This window comes from Canis lupus, chromosome 10 (assembly GCF_003254725.2).
Source record: "Canis lupus dingo isolate Sandy chromosome 10, ASM325472v2, whole genome shotgun sequence".
Classification (NCBI taxonomy): domain Eukaryota; kingdom Metazoa; phylum Chordata; class Mammalia; order Carnivora; family Canidae; genus Canis; species Canis lupus.
The window spans coordinates 17,159,966-17,186,261 of record NC_064252.1 but is presented as its reverse complement, the minus strand read 5'-3'; the positions used below and the strand labels follow the sequence as shown (position 1 = coordinate 17,186,261).

General features: G+C 41.3%; 1 long non-coding RNA gene across 1 annotated transcript; it reads right to left on the bottom strand.

Annotated features, from left to right (window-relative positions):
• Positions 1-1,743: 1,743 nt before the first annotated feature.
• Positions 1,744-23,288, bottom strand: LOC112665284 (uncharacterized). Its single transcript, XR_003140306.3, has 5 exons — positions 23,274-23,288; positions 22,928-23,134; positions 6,566-6,788; positions 5,121-5,250; positions 1,744-2,054 (listed from the first exon to the last, which is right to left on the bottom strand). It is a non-coding gene; the product is annotated as an uncharacterized LOC112665284 (long non-coding RNA).
• Between the last annotated feature and the right edge of the window lie 3,008 nt (positions 23,289-26,296).

Below are 26,296 nucleotides of genomic sequence, written 5' to 3'. Positions count from 1 at the left end.
ATCCCTCCCACCTCACTCTTGCTGACTTAGGAGCAGGTTCTGTGAGGGATCACTTTTGTGATGCCCATACCTAGAGCGCCTTTTCACCCTTTGGGCAGAACTGAGGGTAGCTCAGCACTGCTACTGTGTGACCTGTAGGTGCAGAGGGAGTGGGTCTCTGGCTGTACCAGCACCTGGTGCCAACCAGAAGTACTCTGTGCAAGTTAAGATATGTGTGCTAGAGCTTATCTCAAGAGTTTGTCTCTATCCAAGACCAAAGGCAATGACCTGAAACAAAACCTCTCCTGCTCTATTCCAGGAGATTCTAACCAAACATAAACAAGGGTTTTGATGCTTGCCAGTAACAAAAGGAGCCAGAACTGGTCTTCACAGAATGATCATTAGATAAAAATAAGAGAAGAATATGGCCAACTGCACAATCCAATCTCAGGGTAGAATGCTTCTTATGATTGTATACAAATAACCCCACTATTTATGACAGAATAGACCAAAGAAGAGCAACTTTGTGGCTCAGTAGATTAGGTGTCTGACTGCAGCTCGCATCATTATCCCAAGATCCTAGGAGTGGGCCTGTGTCAGCATCCACGGTCTGTCTATTGGCTGCCTCCTTGGATAGCTCAGGTCTAGGATCCAAAAATGAGGAAGCTGTGACCTCCCTGCCCTGGGGATTCCTGCAGTGGAATTTGCTGGCCTGATATGACTGTTCATTTCCATTGGTCTGTGGGCTCCTATCATGTGGCAGGCACTCGGTGAGGTCCTGGCATCACTCAGACAGGAAGCTCCACATTCAGGTCCTAGAGGAATCCCAGCAGGGGCTGCTTGTAAGCAGAGGAGAAGACTATGACTCCACACATATGTTCTGGTTGTATTCAGATGAATGAAGCAGAGGGGGGACACCTTAATCTCTTCAGGAGCATACTCCTTTCCTTCCTGATGCAGGCTAGAGCCTGGGTAGGTGCCTAGTTTAGTGTGGGACTCCCTTATCCCAGACAAATTGAGCAGGGAACTTTCCAAACTGGACCTGGATCCCAGGCCAGGGGTTTTAGAACAGGGGCTGCTCAGGGCTGAATTCTGTGGAGACAGGAATGAGGGAGGTTTTGTTGATGACTTTGCAGTGACCACCAGGAGCAGTGGTCCTGTTACTTTGAGTGTGAGGACACAGAGTTTGGACCTGAGAAATTGAAGACCATTTCAGGGTAACCCTCAAAAGGATGTCTTGTGGGCCTTTTAAAGGGAGCTGCAAAGAGCACCTTGACTCTGGAATAAGCCTCCATCCCTTTGCTGAACTCACTGAGCACTGGAGTCCATGTCCCTGCCCTTCCTCCTATCTCCATGGACACAAACTCCTTACCTGAATGCCACATGTTTGCTTCTAAAAACTTGACCATGGGTCTCCACCTGGACGATTGGTTTTCCAGTGGTTTCTTTTTTGTATATTTTTTTAATTGGAGTTTGATTTGCTAACATATAACACCCAGCACTCATCCCAAGTGCCCCTCTCTGTGCATCACCCAGTCACCCCATCCTCCCACCCAACTCCCCTTCCACAACCCCCTATTTGTTTCCCATGGTAGGAGTCTCTCATGCTTTGTCATCATCTGTGATTTTTCACAACACTTTTTTTGTTTTTTTTTCTCTACATCTGTGATCCTAATTCCAGTGAGAACCCAGAATCACATTGGTTCTCCTGACTAAAGACAGGAAGAGACTGGTTCCTGAACAAACCTGAACCAATCACTGAGAAACTGTTGCTGAGGTAATTTACCCCATCATGCTGTTTATTTCCAGCTTTGGTGTCGCCAACATAAACATCTTCTCAAATAAGGTAATGCTTGACAAGAGGCAACCACTCCACACTCTTCCAAGCTGGAAGATTATGTATATCATCCCAAATGGACACTGTCTGATTTTCATTGGAATTTGTGTGGAAAGAAACCAAGAAAGTGACATTCGTTCCTCGGTTAAAGATCCTCAAGCTCGCCTTGACAAAATTAATTTCACTTCCACTCTGATCTTCTGGAAGAGTGTAATGACCAAAGAATCATAGGATGCATCTAGAAGGACACAGAGTACCCATCAGTACATTTTCATGCCACTCAAGAATAACTCAGGGAGGGGTGCCTGAGTTGCTCAGTCATTTAAGAGTCTGCCTTCAGCTCAGGTCAGCCTTCTGGCACCTGAAATCAAGCCTACTGTGGGGCTCCCTGCTCAGCAAAGGGTGTGTTTCTCTCTCTCTCTCTCTCTCTGCCCCTCTCACCCTGTTCTGCTCTCTTTCTCTCAAATACTAAAGCTTGATGAAAATTAGAGAGTGATTTGGGGACTCTTGCTCATTATAAATGGAGGACTGGAGAATATGAAGAAATTGGTTACCCAGAATGGGCTGATATGCACAGTTTGGCCACCCATGGTCTTATGACTCTAAAATATGCTGTGTAATGAGGTTTTTTTCTTTTGTTTTTTTTTTCTTTTGAGAATATTGACTAAGTCCATCGAGTGGTGTCAGTGGGACATATCTGCTGCAGAATCTACCTCACTCTTTCACTCTCCTTCTCCCTATCTCTGCATTTCTCTGTGTCTCTATGTCTTTATTTTCCTCTGTCCTGATCTTCTTTTTCTCATACACACATACACTCGCACTCTCACACACTGTATAGAGTCAACAAGTCACCTCCCCAATCCTATTTTACTCATACCCACTCCACACAGAGATAATACTTTGGCTCTCTAGGATTGTAGAAACATGGGCCTGTTTTCTTAGCTAGAAAAGCTGCCTATCTCACACACCCCAAGCTTCAGAACATGGAATCTGGGTGTCTGTCCAGACTGAGTACAACAAGGTTGCCCTATCTGCCTTACTATTTGAGATTTTTCCAAGAAAGAGATTGATCCCAGAATACATACCAGATTTAGATGTTTTCTGAGATGATCTGCAGTTACACATAAGAGGATAAGGTGGGGGTCGGTTCATGTGTGTACTTTGTCATAGGTACTCCTGGTGAGTATTGAACTCCAAATGAACAACAGTAGTAATGCCATGGGCCCCCAAATGAAGACAGATTACACCCATGGAGAAAGCATGAGCTTTTTCTGGGGGATTGATCCCTCAAGTTGACTGAAGAAGAATTTCCAAATTCAGAATTCAAGGTGGAGAAAGTGCTTCTGAGTAAATGTCCCCTACCCCAGAGTTAACATCCTCCCCTTCCAACACACCACCAAAATAGTCTTTACACCAAAAATACACTGTTCCTTATTATATGTGTATTCACATCAAAAAGAGGAAAACCAAGAGAGCAGCATTTCTAATTCAGGCAAAATGGGGCAGACTTAGCACAGAAGTGGGTGGAGAGTTATTCACTGAGTTTTGGTGGACAACACCTGGTACCACAGCCTAGGCAACATCTAGGAGTACACAGGATAACTATCAGTGCTTTGTTTGTGGTGCTCAGGTATTAGTGAGATCAGTGTTTATATGGATACAGGGGAAGACTGGATGGTAATGGCTGGATAATAACCATAAAGGAAGCTACTGCTAGGCCATCATCATTGCTGGATGAGGAAAAACCTTCAGCTTAGGCCAAGATCCAAAGGCCTGGGATCCATCTCCTTTTTGGGCACCCTGTTCAGTGGGGTTGTGATTCCACATTTCCCTCTGCCCTACCCTTGCACATGCTCTCTCTTGCTGTCTCACTGTCTCTCTCTTTCAAATAAATAAAAACTTTTTTTAAAAAAAGCAATGACAACTTTAAGTAACATGAAATAATCAATGTAAAATACAACTTATGTGCACAGCGAATCCAAAGATAGGTTACCTTTGCTTATAGAGCTTGTTTTGAAGCCCAGCTAAATGTTGCTACCTTCTTGATGTCTTCCAAAACCATTTCTGCCTCTGTAGATCCACATATGCTGTCATCTCTTTTGTACGGTTTTGCACTTGATTTCAACCGTCTTTTGGTAGGTGTTTTCAATGTTAGGCAATCATTATATTCTGTTCTATTCAGTCTATTACTCTACTGCATTTTTCACTAATCTGTTATCTTTAAAATCATCCATTGTGGGAGAGATTTAAATACTGAATGTATACCATTTACAAATAGCCATAGTTATGAGAAAGAGCGGAGGGGACAGGCTTCAACATATTCATTAAAAAAGTCACAGGGTGAAAGGTACAGCATAAGGAATATGATCAATGGAATGGTAATAGTGCTCTATCGGGGACACATAGTATCTATGCTTGAGGTGAGCACAGTTTCAATAACCATAAGTTCAATCAAGTGTGGTACACCTGAAACTAATGTAACCTTGTGGGTTATCTTGTCCTGATTTTAAAAGCAGTAATAATGTGGGCACCAGAGTGGTTTCTTTGGTTGAGTGTCTCCCTTTGGCTCAGGTCATCATCCCTAGGTCGTGGGATACTAATATTATGCATATGTAAAACACACCCTAATGCAGAGCAGTCCTTAATATAAGTTGTCTACATCAATAATAATAATATCTCTACATCGCTCTGTACTTTGTGATAAATGTTTCACGCTGATGTAGTTGTGAATAATTCTGGAAATTGTGCCCCAAACAATAGGGTGATAGGGATATTTTATATTATATGCTGCATTGTGACACTCCCTAACTCTAAAGTCAGTATATGTTCTATTTATTAAAACATAAGAGGTTTATTTGCTAATATTTAACATGGACTAATATGTCCAAGTGTTAGCTTAACAACACCTACCATTAAATCTGACCAAATAGAGTTCTCAATGCGATTTTACTATTTCGGTATAAACTAATGACTGGCCATTTAAATTAAGATTTTCACACATGAAAAATAAAGAATATGGCTTAGTATATTTGTCTTTAGTATGGCACCCTGAGCAAAATTGAATAATGATTCTTTGATTTTTTTATTGTATAGAGAGCAAAAGGGAAAGTGTAAGGAGGAGAGGAGCAGAGGGAAAGAAAAGAAGGTACTATGCAGGCTCCATGCTGAATATGGGTGAATCTGATGACTTTCAGGTCATGACCAGAGCTGAAACTAGGAGGCAGAAACTTAGCTGACAGAAACAGCCAGGTGCCCCTAGAACAATATTTCTTGAGTCAATTTAATGAATGAATTTTCATGTTACCTTCCATTGACTCCTTTGATGGATGAATTATTCTTTTCTGCAAACTTGAAATATTTTCGCCCACTTTTCAGTCCAGGTGTACACAATTGGTTTCAAAATAGTTTTTGTTTTGGGTTTCTGACTGTAGATCCTGGGAAATGGATGACCATAGAAAGAGCTGTTGACATCTTTATGTTAGAAGACCATCCCAAATGAGTGATAACATTATCAGAGTTCAAACTTTTGACCCCATTACACATCATTGACTTGCAGAGAAACCTGAGTCATAGTGGGCTGTAGAAAGGCCTTGGAGTTGCCGTATTCTTAAAGAAGCCAACAGAGAATATAAACTGAAAAAGCATGACGAAAAACAACATGGAGTTCCCCCCCCCATATTTAAAAAGATCTGTCATATAATTTAGCAATCTGAGTTTTGGCAAATAGATCAAAAATAATTGAATTCTGAATTTCACAGAGATATCTTCACATATTCTACAGCACCTTTCACAACACCCAAGATAAAGGAAAAGACTTCATGTTTATTGATTAACAAAAGGAAAAAATTAATCTCTACAATGAAATACTATCCCACGTTAAGAGGAAGGAAATCTTGGGCAGCCTGGGTGGCTCAGTGGTTTAGTGCCTGCCTTCAGCCCAGGACCTGATCATAGAGACCCGGGATCGGGTATAATTAACTAATTATATATACATGTTTCAATGCAAGTAGACTGGCTATTTGTTACATAGTTGAGAAAAATATCATATTTTCACCATGCTTACACCTTACATGGGGAGAAATGGGATGAGGGTTAGAATAAAGCTAGTATCTATAAAAAGTGTAACTTTGGAAAATGCCCAAAGTGTAAAAAGTAATGTGTGTTTGTGACATTAATTGAAACATAGACACTCATATTCACAGGGTGACCTTTGGGCAACCATTTAGATGAAGGTAGCAACATGTCCCCGCAAATACAGAACTACATACCCATTTTGGGAGAAACAATAAGGAAGACATTGTAAACCATTGATAAAACAATGTCAAATATCCTCCATATCAACCTTTCTGGATTCACACTTAATTTCTGAAATGAATAATTTGAGTATATAATTTGGGACAGTACCAAAACCTGGAAATAGATGTGGCCATATTTCCCCCTGTGAGGACCTTTGTGGTGACAAAGGTGAGGGGTGTGGGTCACCTGTTCTTCCAAGTGATCATGAGGGATGCAGGATATAATAGGAAGTAAGACATGTTTTCGAAATGGAGGCACAATATTAAGACAGCTAGTTTGGTAGAATAACCAAAAAATAGAAATGGAGGACTAGAACTAACGAAAACACATAGGTACGACTCCGCATGACAATTCGGGGAGAGGAAACATTAAACAATAAGAAAAATAGTTTGAAAAACAGTTAACTATCCAGTTGGTAACAAAGACATCTTCAGAAGATCCTTATAAACATACCTTCGCAGGAGCAACAATTGAGATTGCCCATCATCAAAGATGCTAGATAGAGAGCTGAGAACTCACTCAATATCAACTTTGAACTGCTCAGCTCAAAGAGTAGAGTTGGGAAGAAAGGCAGAGGTATATTTCTCATCACCATGGGAACGTGTGACATCATAGTCCTTTCACAGTGAATGCAGCTGCACAGCAACCAACTTCTGCTGTCTAGACGGGAGTATATCTGGGGAGACAAGGGTGGTATTTGAGAGGAAACACTTTGTAACAGAATCTCTATTTTGAGCTTCCTGAGGACCCTACACACTGTTTTCCAGAGTGGCTGTTCCACGTCTCATTCCCATCGTCAGTGTCAGAGGGTACCCCTTTCTCCAAATCCTCGCCAACAGTAGTTGTTAAATTTAGCCATTCTCACCAGTGTAATTTGGTATCTCATTGTGGGTTTGATTTGTATTTTCCTGTTCACAAGTGATGTGGAGCATTCTATCACGTGCCTTTTGGCCACAAGTAGGTCCTCTTTGGAGAAATGTCTTTTCCTATGCTCTCCATTTCACAAGTGATATTAAATTATGTCATTAAAATATAAAAGTTAAAAAGGAAAGATTTCAAAAAGAAGAGTTGATTAAATAAGAAATTAGGTGAATTGGGAATATATGAAAAAATAGAGTACAATTTTATCTTGAAAGAAAAATGAATCATAAAAGAAAAACCTTGAATAGCTATGCTATGTTCCCCCAGTTGTGGAAGTTCCAGTACTGTTGGTCAGGAAATGTGCAGGTCACCTGTCCTTCCAGGTGATTGTCCCAGGAATAGCCTGCTGCACATATTCTCAGGTGTCTCTGCCTGGGTAGCTTCACTGACCTTGTCAGGGAGCCAGTCTCACTGTAAGCTGTTTGCTCTATGAGCATTTTGTTCCCTAGAATCTTTCATGCTTATTTTGGGGGTGAGAGGAAAAAAGACCAGCACATCGATCTCCAGCCCCAGAGATGAGTGATGCGATGATTGACAAATCTGGAGATGCCAAATTGCCTGCCTACTCCAATTACCCCCTCGTAGACATGGGGGGGAGACACTGAAATATGCAAAGTTTAGGTTTCCTCAGGCAGAGTCTTTGCTGCTTTTGCTCTCATCCCCCTCTTCCTGGAAGAAGTGGAGGTTTATCCCTTTTTGTGGTTGCTGACCCCCCTGCAAGGAGAAGATTCAACTTCTCCAATGGTCACCCACTCTGCGTCTCCCAGATGAATGGGGAGGATGTATTCCAGTCCCCTGTATGGACCCAACATGGACCACGGTCATCTGGCCCAGCCGGTGATCTTGGTTGATGGCTCCACAACCTAAACATTCTCCCAGGCTTGCTGATTTAAATTCATTTTCTTGAACCAATACTTGGGAACTCTGCTGGCTCAGGCACATGGGTACTTTCTGGCCTCCGGGAATATAGAGATCCCTACTAACTTACTTGTGGTTCTGCACCATTTCACCAATGAGCCCATTTTAGGGAGGAAAGTCTCTTGAGGAGCAGATTTCTAAAGGTCCAGATTTTGAATTTCAAGGCTCTTTCACTTTCCTGCAGCTGGCTTACACGTGCTCCCACCCCCACTCTGCCCATTATCCTCTGATAAATCCATTCCATTTTATTTCTCCACACTCCACTGTGCATAATTTTTTCACTTTTTATTTATAGAGTCAGCCATTCTTGTTTAGACTTCAGCTTGAATTCACTGGTGTTTAGGATGGCTTGAAAGTTATGTAGCTAAATATAGGGGACTAGCTGACATGAGGACCTCTACCCCACCATCTTACATCCATTTGAAATTTGTTTTCTAATGGGTCTAATCCAAACTGATTCAGATGATTAGTCCATGAAACCTGTCTTTTCCCAAGAAATTCAAGTTTGTTTTTCAAATAAATTCAGCTTTATTTAGGATCACGTAAACTAGAGACAACTAGGCTGTCCCTCTATAAGCGAATGAAAGAGAAACTTCAGTTCAACCCATACATGGAAATACTATTTTGTAATAAAGTGATTGAGCTCTTAAGGAGCCTCTGTGTCTCAGTCGGTTAAGCTTCTTACTGGATTTTTCCACAGATCATGACCTCAGGATCTTAGTTCAAGCCACGCAACAGCCACGTGCTGTGCCTGGAGCCTGCTTAAGATTCTCTCTCCGTCTTCCTCTGCCCTTACCCCTTACACTTGCACTTTTTCCCACTAAATAAATATTAGAAATAAAATAATTGAGGTATCAAGCCACCAAAAAGACATGGATGAACATTAATTGAACAATTAAAAGTTAAAAAAATAAGGAAATCCCAAACAGTGACATGTTTTATGACTCTAATTGTGAAAAAAAAAGAAAGCTGTACAGATGACAAATCTAAATGGTTACTAAGATTTCTATAGAAAGTGCATAAGCATTAACAGTTGAATCATGGGAATTAAAGGCAGTGAACTGACACTGTACATGGTGCATGCATGATATTATGCATTTGTCAAAACCTGAACTATGGCACATCACAGAGCTGACCTTCATAGAAATGGTAGACTTCAATGAATAACAATATCACTATACTGGTTTCTTCTTCATGACAAAGGTATGTTCTACAATGATGCAAGGTTTAATAACTGTGGAAATTCTGTGCCAGGGAATAGGGATATAGGGAAACAGATTATATTACTTGTTCAATTATTCTGACTTATTCTAAATAATAAAGTCTATTCATTAAAAAGTAATAAGATCAATTTTTGGTAATGTTTAACAACAAACTAATAATCAAACACTAGCTTCATAATATCTACCATCGAATGAGATCAAACTTGAGTTGTAAATTAAATTTTTCTACTGTGGTTATAAAGTAATGACTCAATAGAAAATTAAAATGTACACACATGAAACGAAAATAATATGCCTTAGTATGATTCTCGTAGGTATGCCACACTGAGTAAACTAGAATAATGATTCATTTTATTATTTTTTTTAAGGCAGAAAGAGAAAGTATGAGGAGAGGAGGGGCAGAGGGAAAAAGAAAATCTAGAGCAGACTCCATAGCCAATGCGGAACTCAACATGGGGTTCAATTTCAGGATCCAGAGATCATGACCTAAGTAAAAATCAAGAGTTAGACACTTAACTGACAAAGCCACCCAGGTGCCACTAGAATAATTAATCTTGAATCAACTCAGTGAATGAATTTCCATGGTATCTTCCATTGAATAATTTGTATAGTATGTCCTTTTTTTTTATTTAGTATGTCCTTTGTTATCTCCAAGATACAGGATTTGCTGTCCCACATCCTCAAGGAGATAGCAGATCGATTTGAAAGGTTAGGAATGTTGTTGTCACATGTACTTGAATAAGACCCTGGGAAATGCATTACAATACAGTGAAATGCTGACCTCTTGCTGTCAAAACCATACAAGAATGAGTGATAATTTTCTCAGCGTTCAAATATTTGATCCCATTACTCATCATTTACCATGCAGAGCCACCTGTGTGAGAGTGTGCTTTAGAAGGTCTTGGAGTTGACACACATTTAAACTACCCAACAGAAAATAAAACTGCTGACTTTAGTGCTAAAAACAATAGGGAGGGATCCCTGGGTGGCGCAGCGGTTTGGCGCCTGCCTTTGGCCCAGGGCTCGATCCTGGAGACCCGGGATTGAATCCCACATCAGGCTCCCGGTGCATGGAGCCTGCTTCTCCCTCTGCCTGTGTCTCTGCCTCTCTCTCTCTCTCTCTCTCTCTCTCACTCTCTCTCTTTCTGTGACTATCATAAATAAATAAAAATTAAAAAAATAAAAAAATAAAAACAGTAGGGAAACCTCAAAAGACTTTATTTTTTTCTGAAACACAGAGGTCTTTTATTTTTTTCAAGTAAATCAGATTATTTATTTATTTATTTTTATTGTAGATCAATATGCCAATATATATTTACTCAGTAAACATTCTCAAAAAAACAAAACATACACAAAAAAACAAAATCATTACACAGCACATATTAGAGTCCTGATACCAAGGGTGGCCCAACAGTGCAGATCAGACCATGCTGGTAACCAAATGCCTCTGTATTCTCTAGCCCTCTATTTATAATGAGCAACAGTCCCAAAATTATTCTCTAGTTTTCTTCAAGCTTCACTTTATGTATTTGAGAGAAAGAGAAGAGGGTGAGAAGGGAGAGGGAGAGAGGCAAAAACATACCCTTTCCTGAGTGGAGAGCCCTGCACTAAGCTTGATTTTAGGTCTCAGAGAGCCTGACTTGCGCTAAAGGCAGACTCGTAAATGCCTGAGCAACTCAGGCACCCCTACCTGAGTTATTCTTGAGTGGTATAAAAATGTACTGATGGGTACTCTGTGTCCTTCTAGATGCACCCTATGATCCTTTGGTCATTACTCTCTTCCAGATGATCTGAATGGAAGTGATACTTAATGATATCAACGTTACTAGTGAAACAGTCACTTAATTGTCCACCTTGTGGACAAGGTATGATCCCATGTTCAGGATTCAGCTCCATGTTGTGTTATAGCTCATGGGTAGCCTACTTCTCATTCTAACCCTGTCCCCACTCATGTTCTCTATTTCCATCCCTTTCCCTTTCTCTCCCCCAAATCAATCAATCACTCCTAACTAACCGGCTCTGCAGGTTGTAGGGCAGCACAGCCTGGGAGCTTGATTACAGCAGTGCAGGCCCCGGAGCACAAGGCACCAGGGGACATAGCCCAAGATCCTATGCTCCCCTGGGGCAGGTGGAGGCCAGGAGGACACAGGAGAGCAGGGACACTCCGGCCACAAAGTGCCCCGAAGCTGTACAGATCAGCAGCCCCCGCCCCTGCCCCAAGAACAACCAGGCCCCTGTGGACTGGGAGCTGTGGAAGTTACTGCTGGACCTGACTTCAGAGCCGGAGAGCTGGCCACCACCGCTGTTGTTGCTCCTCCTCCTGTCACCCTGTGCCTGGGATGGAGCTGAGCAGCCAGGGAGCAGACACATCACAGGATAAACAGCTCCCATTGAGCCATGAACTTGGCAGGGGGCGGGGCAGCTCCCACAGGTTCACAGACCTGAGAATCAGCACAGCAGCCGCTCCCCAAGGAGACCAGCTGAAAGGGCAGGGGAAGCAAGATCGTGACCAAGCACCGCTGGAAAGTTCCAGGGGAAGTCTAGGGACTTATATAGAATCAGAGGATACACCTCCTTGTTTTTTGTTTTCTGTTTGTTTTACCCCCACCCATCTTTTTCTCTTTCTCTCTTTTTTCCATTACAACTTGTTTTTAGCAACTCTGCACTGAGCAAAATAACTAGAAGGAACAACTCATCACAAAAGAAAGAATCAGAAATAGTACTCTCTCCCAGAGTTACAAAATTTGGATTACAATTCAATGTCAGAAAGCCAGTTCAGAAGCACAATTATAAAGCTACTGGTAGCTCTGGAAAAAAAGCATAAAGGATTCAAGAGACTTCATGACTGCAGAATTTAGATCTATTTAGCCCGAAATTAAAAATCAATTAAAGGAGAGGGAGGAGCAAGATGGCGGAAGAGTAGGGTCTCCAAATCACCTGTCTCCACCAAACTACCTAGAAAACCTTCAAATTATCCTGAAAATCTATGAATTCGGCCTGAGATTTAAAGAGAGACCAGCTGGAATGCTACAGTGAGAAGAGTTCGCGCTTCTATCAAGGTAGGAAGACGGGGAAAAAGAAATAAAGGAACAAAGGCCTCCAAGGGGGAGGGGCCCCGCGAGGAGCCGGGCTGAGGCCGGGGCGAGTGTCCCCAGGACAGGAGAGCCCCGTCCCGGAGACGCAGGAGCTGCACCGACCTTCCCGGGCGGAAAGGGGCTCGCAGGGAGTTGGAGCAGGACCCAGGAGAGCGAGGATGCCCTCGGGCTCCCGGGGACAGTAAAGGCAACTGCGCGCCCAGGAGAGTGCGCCGAGCTCCCTAAGGGCTGCAGCGCGCACGGCGGGACACGGAGCAGCTGGAGGGGCTCGGGCGGCGGCTCCGCGGAGGGGGGCTGCGCGGCCGGGGAGCGCGAATCCAACAGCGCAGGCTCCGGAGCACAGGGCGCCGTGACACAGCCCAGGATCCGGCCTCCCCCGGGACAGGCAGAGGCCGGGAGGGCCCAGGACAGCAAGGACGCTCCTGCCCCGAGCTGAGCAGATCAGCGGCCCCGCCCCGGAGCCTCCAGGCCCTGCAGACGGAGTTCCTGCCGGAGCTGAATCCAGGTTTCCAGAGCTGCCCCGCCACTGGGGCTGTTCCTCCTGCGGCCTCACGGGGTAAACAACCCCCACTGAGCCCTGCACCAGGCAGGGGCACAGCAGCTCCCCCAAGTGCTAACACCTGAAAATCAGCACAACAGGCCCCTCCCCCAGAACACCAGCTAGACTGACAACTTCCAGGAGAAGCCAAGGGACTTAAAGAACACAGAATCAGAAGATACTCCCCGGTGGTTCTTTTTTTGTTTGTTTGTTTTTGTTTTTGTTTTGTTTTGCTTTTTGATTTGTTTCCTTCCCCCACCCCCTTTTTTTCTCCTTTCTTTTTCTTTCTCTTTTTCTTCTTTTTTTTTTTTCGTTTTTTTTTCTTTTTCTTCCCTTTTTTTTTCTCTTTCTCTTTTCTTTCCTTCTTTCTCTCCTCTCTTTTTCTCTTTTTCCCAATACGACTTGCTTTTGGCCACTCTGCACTGAGCAAAATGACTAGAAGGAAAACCTCACCTCAAAAGAAAGAATCAGAAACAGTCCTCTCTCCCACAGAGTTACAAAATCTGGATTACAATTCAATGTCAGAAAGCCAATTCAGAAGCACTATTATACACCTACTGGTGGCTCTAGAAAAAAGTATAAAGGACTCAAGAGACTTCATGACTGCAGAATTTAGAGCTAATCAGGCAGAAATTAAAAATCAATTGAATGAGATGCAATCCAAACTAGAAGTCCTAACGACGAGGGTTAACGAGGTGGAAGAACGAGTGAGTGACCTAGAAGACAAGTTGATAGCAAAGAGGGAAACTGAGGAAAAAAGAGACAAACAATTAAAAGACCATGAAGATAGATTAAGGGAAATAAACGACAGCCTGAGGAAGAAAAACCTACGTTTAATTGGGGTTCCCGAGGGCGCCGAAAGGGACAGAGGGCCAGAATATGTATTTGAACAAATTCTAGCTGAAAACTTTCCTAATCTGGGAAGGGAAACAGGCATTCAGATCCAGGAAATAGAGAGATCCCCCCCTAAAATCAATAAAAACAGTTCAACACCTCGACATTTAATTGTGAAGCTTGCAAATTCCAAAGATAAAGAGAAGATCCTTAAAGCAGCAAGAGACAAGAAATCCCTGACTTTTATGGGGAGGAGTATTAGGGTAACAGCAGACCTCTCCACAGAGACCTGGCAGGCCAGAAAGGGCTGGCAGGATATATTCAGGGTCCTAAATGAGAAGAACATGCAACCAAGAATACTTTATCCAGCAAGGCTCTCATTCAAAATGGAAGGAGAGATAAAGAGCTTCCAAGACAGGCAGCAACTAAAAGAATATGTGACCTCCAAACCAGCTCTGCAAGAAATTTTAAGGGGGACTCTTAAAATTCCCCTTTAAGAAGAAGTTCAGTGGAACAGTCCACAAAAACAAAGACTGAATAGATATCATGATGACACTAAACTCATATCTCTCAATAGTAACTCTGAATGTGAACGGGCTTAATGACCCCATCAAAAGGCGCAGGGTTTCAGACTGGATAAAAAAGCAGGACCCATCTATTTGCTGTCTACAAGAGACTCATTTTAGACAGAAGGACACCTACAGCCTGAAAATAAAAGGTTGGAGAACCATTTACCATTCGAATGGTCCTCAAAAGAAAGCAGGGGTAGCCATCCTTATATCAGATGAACTAAAATTTACCCCAAAGACTGTAGTGAGAGATGAAGAGGGACACTATATCATACTTAAAGGATCTATTCAACAAGAGGACTTAACAATCCTCAATATATATGCTCCGAATGTGGGAGCTGCCAAATATATAAATCAATTATTAACCAAAGTGAAGAAATACTTAGATAATAATACACTTATACTTGGTGACTTCAATCTAGCTCTTTCTATACTCGATAGGTCTTCTAAGCACAACATCTCCAAAGAAACGAGAGCTTTAAATGATACACTGGACCAGATGGATTTCACAGATATCTACAGAACTTTACATCCAAACTCAACTGAATACACATTCTTCTCAAGCGCACATGGAACTTTCTCCAGAATAGACCACATATTGGGTCACAAATCGGGTCTGAACCGATACCAAGAGATTGGGATTGTCCCCTGCATATTCTCGGACCATAATGCCTTGAAATTAGAACTAAATCACAACAAGAAGTTTGGAAGGACCTCAAACACATGGAGGTTAAGGACCATCCTGCTAAAAGATAAAAGGGTCAACCAGGAAATTAAGGAAGAATTAAAAAGATTCATGGAAACTAATGAGAATGAAGATACAACCGTTCAAAATCTTTGGGAAGCAGCAAAAGCAGTCCTAAGGGGGAAATACATCGCAATACAAGCATCCATTCAAAAACTGGAAAGAACTCAAATACAAAAGCTAACCTTACACATAAAGGAGCTAGAGAAAAAACAGCAAATAGATCCTACACCCAAGAGAAGAAGGGAGCTAATAAAGATTCGAGCAGAACTCAACGAAATCGAGACCAGAAGAACTGTGGAACAGATCAACAGAACCAGGAGTTGGTTCTTTGAAAGAATTAATAAGATAGATAAACCATTAGCCAGCCTTATTAAAAAGAAGAGAGAGAAGACTCAAATTAATAAAATCATGAATGAGAAAGGAGAGATCACTACCAACACCAAGGAAATACAAACGATTTTAAAAACATATTATGAACAGCTATACGCCAATAAATTAGGCAATCTAGAAGAAATGGACGCATTCCTGGAAAGCCACAAACTACCAAAACTGGAACAGGAAGAAATAGAAAACCTGAACAGGCCAATAACCAGGGAGGAAATCGAAGCAGTCATCAAAAACCTCCCAAGACACAAGAGTCCAGGGCCAGATGGCTTCCCAGGAGAATTTTATCAAACGTTTAAAGAAGAAATCATACCTATTCTCCTAAAGCTGTTTGGAAAGATAGAAAGAGATGGAGTACTTCCAAATTCGTTCTATGAAGCCAGCATCACCTTAATTCCAAAGCCAGACAAAGACCCCGCCAAAAAGAATTACAGACCAATATCCCTGATGAACATGGATGCAAAAATTCTCAACAAGATACTGGCCAATAGGATCCAACAATACATTAAGAAAATTATTCACCATGACCAAGTAGGATTTATCCCTGGGACACAAGGCTGGTTCAACACCCGTAAAACAATCAATGTGATTCATCATATCAGCAAGAGAAAAACCAAGAACCATATGATCCTCTCATTGGATGCAGAGAAAGCATTTGACAAAATACAGCATCCATTCCTGATCAAAACTCTTCAGAGTGTAGGGATAGAGGGAACATTCCTCGACATCTTAAAAGCCATCTATGAAAAGCCCACAGCAAATATCATTCTCAATAGGGAAGCACTGGGAGCCTTTCCCCTAAGATCAGGAACAAGACAGTGATGTCCACTCTCACCACTGCTATTCAACATAGTACTGGAAGTCCTAGCCTCAGCAATCAGACAACAAAAAGACATTAAAGGCATTCAAATTGGCAAAGAAGAAGTCAAACTCTCCCTCTTCGCCGATGACATGATACTCTACATAGAAAACCCAAAAGTCTCCACCCCAAGATTGCTAGAACTCATACAGCAATTCGGTAGCATGGCAGGATACAAAATCAATGCCCAGAAGTCAGTGGCATTTCTATACACTAACAATGAGACTGAAGAAAGAGAAATTAAGGAGTCAATCCCATTTACAATTGCACCCAAAAGCATAAGATACCTAGGAGTAAACCTCACCAAAGATGTAAAGGATCTATACCCTCAAAACTATAGAACACTTCTGAAAGAAATTGAGGAAGACACAAAGAGATGGAAAAATATTCCATGCTCATGGATTGGCAGAATTAATATTGTGAAAATGTCAATGTTACCCAGGGCAATATACACGTTTAATGCAATCCCTATCAAAATACCATGGACTTTCTTCAGAGAGTTAGAACAAATTATTGTAAGATTTGTGTGGAATCAGAAAAGACCCCGAATAGCCAGGGGAATTTTAAAAAAGAAAACCATATCTGGGGGCATCACAATGCCAGATTTCAGGTTGTACTACAAAGCTGTGGTCATCAAGACAGTGTGGTACTGGCACAAAAACAGACACATAGATCAGTGGAACAGAATAGAGAATCCAGAAGTGGACCCTGAACTTTATGGTCAACTAATATTCGATAAAGGAGGAAAGACTATCCATTGGAAGAAAGACAGTCTCTTCAATAAATGGTGCTGGGAAAATTGGACATCCACATGCAGAAGAATGACACTAGACCACTCTCTTGCACCATACACAAAGATAAACTCAAAATGGATGAAAGATCTAAATGTGAGACAAGATTCCATCAAAATCCTAGAGAAGAACACAGGCAACACCCTTTTTGATCTCGGCCATAGTAACTTCTTGCAAGATACATCCACGAAGGCAAAAGAAACAAAAGCAAAAATGAACTATTGGGACTTCATCAAGATAAGAAGCTTTTGCACAGCAAAGGATACAGTCAACAAAACTCAAAGACAACCTACAGAATGGGAGAAGATATTTGCAAATGACATATCAGATAAAGGGCTAGTTTCCAAGATCTATAAAGAACTTATTCAACTCAACACCAAAGAAACAAACAATCCAATCATGAAATGGGCAAAAGACATGAACAGAAATCTCACAGAGGAAGACATAGACATGGCCAACATGCATATGAGAAAATGCTCTGCATCACTTGCCATCAGGGAAATACAAATCAAAACTACAATGAGATACCACCTCACACCAGTGAGAATGGGGAAAATTAACAAGGCAGGAAACAACAAATGTTGGAGAGGATGCGGAGAAAATGGAACCCTCCTACACTGTTGGTGGGAATGTGAACTGGTGCAGCCACTCTGGAAAACTGTGTGGAGGTTCCTCAAACAGTTAAAAATATACCTGCCCTACGACCCAGCAATTGCACTGTTGGGGATTTACCCCAAAGATACAAATGCAATGAAACGCCGGGACACCTGCACCCCGATGTTTCTAGCAGCAATGGCCACTATAGCCAAACTGTGGAAGGAGCCTCGGTGTCCAACGAAAGATGAATGGATAAAGAAGATGTGGTTTATGTATACAATGGAATATTACTCAGCTATTAGAAATGACAAATACCCACCATTTGCTTCAACGTGGATGGAACTGGAGGGTATTATGCTGAGTGAAGTAAGTCAGTCGGAGAAGGACAAACATTATATGTTCTCATTCATTTGGGGAATATAAATAATAGTGAAAGGGAAAATAAGGGAAGGGAGAAGAAATGTGTGCGAAATATCAGAAAGGGAGACAGAACGTAAAGACTGCTAACTCTGGGAAACGAACTAGGGGTGGTAGAAGGGGAGGAGGGCGGGGGGTGGGAGTGAATGGGTGACGGGCACTGGGTGTTATTCTGTATGTTAGTAAATTGAACACCAATAAAAAAAAAAAAAATAAAAAAAAAAAAAAAAAAAGACTGCTAACTCTGGGAAACGAACTAGGGGTGGTGGAAGGGGAGGAGGGCGGGGGGTGGGAGTGAATGGGTGACGGGCACTGGGTGTTATTCTGTATGTTAGTAAATTGAACACCAATAAAAAAAAATCAATTAAAGGAGATGCAGTCCAAAGTGGAGGTTCTAACGATGAAGGTTAATGAGGTAGAAGAACAAGTGAGTGACATAGAAGACAAGTTGATGGCAAGGAAGGAAGCTCAGAAAAAGGAGAAAAACAATTAAAATCATGGGGAAAGGATAAGGGAAATAAATGACAGCCTCAGAAGGAGAAATCTACGTTTAATTGGGGTTCCAGAGGGAATTAAAGGTGACAGACGTCCAGAAAGTGTATTTGAACAAATCATAGGTGACAAATTCTCTAATTTGGGGAGGGAAACCGGCATTCAGATCCAGGAGAGAGAGAGATCTCCTGCTAAAATCAATAAAAACCGCTCATCACCTTGACATTTAATAGTGAAACTTGCAAATTACAAGATAAACAAAAGATCAATAAAGCAAAAAGAGACAAGAGATCCCTAACATTTATGGGGAGAAGTATTAGGTTAACAGCAGACCTCTCCACAGAGACCTGGAAGGCCAAAAGCGGCTGGCGGGATAGATTCAGGGTCCTAAATGAGAAGAACCTGCAGCCAAGAATACTTTATCCAGCAAGGCTCTCATTCAGAATAGAAGGAGAGAGAAAGAGCTTCCAAGATAGGCAAAAACTGAAAGAATATGTGACCACCAAACCAGGTCTCCAAGAAAAACTAAAGGGGACTGCAAAAGCAGTCCTGAGGGGGAAATATATCACAATACAAGCATCCTTCAAAAAACAAGAAAGAACTCAAATACAAAAGCTAACCTTCAGCCTAAAGGAGCTGGAAAAGGAACAACAAATAAAAGCTTCCACCAACAGAAGAAGGCAGTTAATAAAGATCCGAAAAAAACTCAATGAAAGAGAGACCAGAAGAATGGTGGAATAGATCAACAAAACCAGGAGTTGGTTCTTTGAAAGAATTAATAAGATAGATAAACCATTAGCCAGCCTTATTAAAAAGAAGAGAGAGAAGACTCAAATTAATAAAATCATGAATGAGAAAGAGAGATCACCACTAGTAGCAAGGAAATACAAACAATTAAAAAAACTTATTATGACAGCTTTATGCCAATAAACTAGGCAATCTAGAAGAAATGGACCATTTCTGGAAAAACACAAACAACCAAAACTGGAACAGGAAGAAATAGAAAACCTGAACAGGCCAATAACCAGGGAGGAATTTGAAGTAGTCATCAAAAACCTCCCAAGACACAAAAGTCTAGGGCCAGTCTGGTTTCCCAGGGGAATTCTATCAAACGTTTAAAGAAGAACCCATACCTATTCTGCTAAAGCTGTTCAGAAAGATAGAGATGGAGTACTTCCAAACTCATTCTATGAGGCCAGCATCACCTTAATTCCAAAACCAAAGACCCCACCACATAGGAGAATTATAGACCAATATACCTTATGAACACAGATGCAAAAATTCTCAACAAGATACTAGCCAATAGGATACAACAATACATTAAGAAGATCATTCACCATGACCAAGTGGGATTTATCCCCGGGATGCAAGGCTGGTTCAACACTCGTAAAACAATCAATGTGATTCATCATACCAGCAAGAGAAAAATCAAGAACCATAGGATCCTCTCAATAGATGCAGAGAAAGCATTTGACAAAATACAGCATCCATTCCTGATCAAAACTCTTCAGAGTGTAGGGATAGAGGGAACGTTCCTCAGCATCGTAAAAGCCATCTGCGAAAAGCCCACAGCAAATATCATTCTCAATGAGGAAACACTGGGAGCCTTTCCCCTAAGATCAGGAACAAGACATGGATGTCCACTCTCACCTCTGCTATTCAACATAGTACTAGAAGTCCTAGCCTCAGCAATCAGACAACAAAAAGACATAAAAGGCATTCAAATTGGCAAAGAAGAAGAAGTCAAACTCTCCCTCTTCGCAGATGATATGATACTGTACATAAATCTCAAAAAACTCCAACCCAAGATTGCTGGAACACATACAGCAATTTGGCAGTGTGACAGGATACAAAAGCAATTCCCAGAAGTCAGTGGCATTTCTATACATTAACAATGAGACTGAAGAAAGAGAAATTAAGGAGTCAATCCAATTTACAATAGCACCCAAAAGCATAAGATACCTTGGAATAAACCTAACCAAAGAGGTAAAGTATCTGTACCCTAAAAGCTACAGAACATTTCTAAAAGAAATGGAGGAAGACACAAAGAGATGGAAAAATATCCCATGCTCATGGATTGGCAGAATTCATATTGTGAAAATATCAATGTTACCCAGGGCAATTTACACGTTTAATACAATGCCTATCAAAATACCATGGACTTTCTTCAGAGAATTGGAACAAATCATGTTAAGTTTCGTGTGGAATCACAAAAGATCCTGAATATCCAGGGGAATATTAAAAAAGAAAACCATATCTGGGGGCATCACAATGCCAGATTTCAGGTTGTACTACAAAGCTGTGGTCATCAAGACAGTGTGGTACTGGCACAAAAACAGACACATAGATCAATGGGACAGAATACAGAAGTGGATCCTCAACTTATAGGTCAACTAATATTCGACAAAGGAGGAAAGACTATCCACTGGAAAAAAGACAGTCTCTTCAATAAATGGTGCTGGGAAAATTGAACATGCACATGCAGAAAAATGAAACTGGATCATTCTCTTACACCAGACACAAAGATAAACTCAAAATGGATTAAAGATCTAAATGTGAGACAAGATTCCATCAAAATCCTAGAGGAGAACACAGGCAACACCCTTTTTTCACTTGGCCACAATAACTTCTTGCAAGATACATCCACGAAGGCAAGAGAAACAAAAGCAAAAATGAATTATTGGGACTTCATCAAGATAAAAAGCTTCTGCACAGCAAAAGAAACAGCCAACAAAACTAAAAGACACCCTACAGAATGGGAGAAGAGATTTGCAAACGACGTATCAGATAAAGGGCTAGTATCCAAGATCTATAAAGAACTTATGAAACGCAACAGCAAAGAAACAAACAATTCAATCATGTAATGGGCAAAAGACATGAACAAAAATTTCACAGAGGAAGACGTAGACATGGCCAACAAGCACATGAAAAAATGTTCTGCATCACTGGCCATCAGGAAAATACAAAACAAAACCACATTGAGATACCACCTCACACCAGTGAGAATGGGGAAAATTAACAAGACATGAAACCACGAATGTTGGAGCGGATGTGGAGAAAGAGGAACTCTCTTGCACTGTTGGTGGGAATGTGACCTGGTGCAGCCACTCTGGAAAACTGTGTGGAGGTGCCTCAAAGAAAATGAGTGAGAATATCAGTGAGAATGACAAACATGAGAGACACCTAACTCTGGGAAACAAACAAGGGGTAGTAGAAAAGGAGGTTTGTTGGTGGTTGGGGTGTTTGGGTGATGGGCACTGAGGGGGACACTTGTCGGTATGAGCACTGGGTATTATGCTATCTGTTGGCAAATTAAACTCCAATAAAAATAATTTTTTAAAAATAGAGCTGTACACTTACATGACTGAGTCATCAAGGTGTCCCTAGAATAGTTATATTTAAATCCATGCTTGAATTTCCATGGTACCTTCAATTGAGCCATTTATATGATGTCCTTTGTTCTTATACCCAATGGAATGTCCTTGCTCACTTGAGGAGGCACAGAGATTTACAACCCTTGGTATGTATTATTTTTGGAGTCTCCTGAACCTAAACTCTTCAAACAGCAATGAAATAGAATAACATCTTAATATCTTACTGTCAGAAGACCATAAGGAGTGACTGATAACCTTTTCATAGTTCAAAATTTTTGATCCCATTCTTCATTGTTTGCCTAGAAGAGCCATCTGATTCAGGGGTTCTGATTCATTGGGGCTCAAATAAGACATGGAATTGCTCTATACTTAAAACTCAAAAAAAAAGACTCGAGACAATGTAAAATGATGCAGTCACTATGACAAACAATATGGAAGTCCCTCAAAATTTTTTTAAAAACTACAATATACAGCAGCACAATGACTCTTCAGAAACACATTTCAAAGATTTAAATCTGAACTTCGGAGAGATATCTGCATGTTCTGCACTAGTCACAACAGCCAAACTTATAGAAACAAATTTATGTCTACTGATGATCAGATTGAGTCTACCCATAAAATGGTATATTATCTCACCTTCAGAGGAAGGAAATCTTAACATTGTTGACAACATGGATGGCCCTGGACGCCATTATGTTAAGGGAAATGAACCAGGAGTTGTAAGACAAATACTGCATGATGTAACATTGGAAACTCGAATAGCCAAAGGCAAAGAAGGAGAAAGTCAAATAGTCGCTGGGGGAAAGAACAAATGAGGAAAGGTTGGTGATAAGAAATTAAATATGTTCTGGAAGGCCTCTTCACAACATAAAGTCCTTGATTAAGCAAGTTGTATTATATTTCTGAAAGTCACTGGGATGGTGTTTCAAAGGCGGGGCCTAAAGTAACGAAGATGGGGAGCACATTAGCAGCTACTGTGTGGGCAAATCCTTCTGTGACACAATAGAAAATGAAGGAACAACACATTCATTGAAAGCATGATGTTGGTAACTTACCAAGAGTTACCAAACTGATGGGTGGCGGGTCCAGAAGAGGAATGCAGTTGTTTCAGTTTGGATAAGATTCTCATAACCCCTGAAATGTCCCTTAGGCACATGAGTTCAAGTCAAATACTCCTGGACCTGGAGCTCTGTCAATCTATTCCTCAAATTCTCCTGCTCTAGGTTCACTACGGGAGATATTCCATACCCTGGAGGCGGTCCCTGAGCAAAAAGAGAAAAGTGAAAATTCTAAATCAATCTCCCACCTCCCACCCTGACCCCAACTACAATGCATTTCCCCAAGTACAGCCTCTTAGAATGGACAAGAAGCTGAAGTGTGGCCCTCCTCCCCAGCATTCACACTATCAGCTGTGTCACTGAGAGCACTCCCTTGGACCACCTGACCACCCTCAGTGACCAGTGAGTGGTCTGCCCATCTCCCAAACTGACTCAGAATCCATGACATTCTAAAGCAACTGTCAAATGGCAGCTCTGCCTGCAGTTGGATTTCCTTCAATTGACCAACCATGATGAGCACTTACTATGAATTAAAGTAGGAAAGTGGTTACTTGGGTTATAGACAGGTGGCTTAATGGATGAAATCTAAGCCACACATGGTTCCACTGACTGTGGGTCTCAGTAACTGTGTGAGCAGCTGGGGATAAGGTCTGCCAGGCAGTGGGCATTGGCTGCACTAGCTCTGAGTGGGCCCCTTTCCTGCTCCTTCCTTGCTTCCTCAGATCCAGTCAATACAGACTTCTCATTATTCTGTAGACCTTACTGTGGCATGTACTAGGTCCCATTCCTCTGCACAGGACCCTTCCTGGAGGCTTGGTTGTCTCAGGAACTTAAGCATCTGACTTGTCAGAGTACATTCACTAAGGTTATGGGATCCAGTCCAGAAATGGGCCCACACACGATTAGGATAGATGTGCCCCCTCATATTGGGACATGTTTAAACAGAGGGCACACCCAAGCAAATTATTCACTCTTGGCATCATCAAAAGACTAAATTAACCGTGGCACTTAGTAAATGTACTCATGTGTTGGTAGGTATTTTAGGTGACCGCATCGCTTTCCTAAAACAGAATTAGGATCTTTCATAAGGGAAGAAGAAGACATAGAGGAAGGGGTAAGAATTGGTTATAAACGACACCACTATATTATAAAACAACCTTTTTTAACCCATGGGGATATCCTGAAAATGCACTACCATAAAGAAAGCCATTACCATAATACAATTATGCAAAATGAAATAGATACAAAACAAACTAATTAAATAATCAGGCAATTAAAAGTTCCAGGCAGACTAGGAAATGACTTTCCATTTCATTCATGAATTGAAAGAGGTGCTGTTGAATAGTAACTCATCTCCTGCTGTCACCCAAGCTAAACCCAAAATTGGAGACCTTACTCATAAACATACATAAAAACAGAAATGAAACTTTTACGTGGATCACAACCCATTGGTAGAGATGAATGGATAAAGAAGATGTGGTTTATGTATACAATGGAATATTACTCAGCCATTAGAAATGACAAATACCCACCATTTGCTTCAACGTGGATGGAACTGGAGGGTATTATGCTGAGTGAAGTAAGTCAATCGGACAAGGACAAACAGTGTATGTTCTCATTCATTTGGGGAATATAAATAATAGTGAAAGGGAATATAAGGGAAGGGAGAAGAAATGTGTGGGAAATACCAGAAAGGGAGACAGAACATAAAGACTCCTAACTCTGGGAAACGAACTAGGGGTGGTGGAAGGGGAGGAGGGTGGGGGGTGGGGGTGGGTGGGTGATGGGCACTGAGGGGGACACTTGACGGGATGAGCACTGGGTGTTATTCTGTATGATGGTAAATTGAACACCAATAAAAATTATTTTATTAAAAAAAAGATATTTTGCAAAGGGTTTTAATTTTGCATTAAAGGAGACAAGAAGGGCAGTGGGAGGGCCTGCAGGTGACACACCTTGGTGTACCACACCCTAAATGAATCACCCAGGACATCTGTAAATAGTGTAATCAAAATCAACACTGCAAAAAAGGTATATCTTCTTGGTAAAACAAGACCAAGCCCTAGAAAAACCCTCCAGTTCAAAGGAATGAAGGTGTTACAAGGAAAAACGAAACACTCAGATTCCTCTGTAGGCTTATGGATTTAAGATGAATTATCTAGAAATATGCACAGTCATTCTCATCAATCCCTGGTACAACCCGGTGCTCCTAGTTGTTTCTTAAATGTTACTCGTGTTAGTGCTGCTCATCCTTGGAGGAGACATATCCTATGCACTGTAGATATCAAATAGCCCACAGATTTTCCTTTACTCCCCACCTAAGGGTCACCACAACCTGTGACCCCTTAACTGAAAACACTAAACTTTTCTTCAGTGTGATTCCTGCCCTGCAGATTTACTTGGGAGAGACTTTCCAAAATTGATTGTAATATTGAATGTACACCATATGGACAATGACTTAAAGTCCCATGGGTCTATCATAACTGAGATGTATCTTCTCTGGATATGATTTTGCCTCCTCCATTAGAGCAACATACCTTCCACAAGGATTTTGGTTGTGTACCTGACATTTCCAGGCTACAAATCCCATTGGCATAGGTAAAAGAATCAGAGCACGACCTAGAAATGAGGAGAGGTAGTCAACAAAACAATTACCTAAACTTCCTCAATTTCCTTTGAGGTGGAAAGAAAGGATCAAAGTTGTAATTAAAAGTCTTTTACCCAAAGTCTTCATATACCCTCCACTAGTGGTAATACCATCTCTGTACTGCCAGAAAAGGCACCAAATGAAGGAAGATACTGATTTGTTTAGGATATTAGGGTAATCAACAAAATTATTTTTTTCTTCCTGTTAGGACATTGCCCAAATGCTGAACTGTTATCAATTCTTCCAAAGCTACTTGCTGCACTACACTGAATATTTGGTCTACTTTCTCAGTGTGCCTCTAGATCAGGAGTCAATCTATTTATCTCTCTCCAGAACAGTACCATGGTATTCCTGGACAATAATGGCCTAGGAGTTTACCCAAAGCCTCTTTGGTTTTCCCCTGTGCCTGATCAAGACTGAAAGTAATTTAGGGTTCCCTTGTAATTCAGTTCTTTTCATATTTTAAGATTTTATTTATCCATGTGAGAGAGAGAGAGAGAGAGAGACAGATACATAAGCAAAAGGAGAGGCCAGTTCCCTGTAGGGAGCCTGATATGGAGCTTGTGATCATGAACTGAGCCAAAGGCAGATGGTCAACCACTGAACCACCCAGGTGTTCCTGTAATTCCTTTCTTTTTCTTTAAAATTTTTTAATAATAAATTTATTTTTTATTGGTGTTCAATTTAGCAATTGAACAGAATAACACCCAGTGTTACAG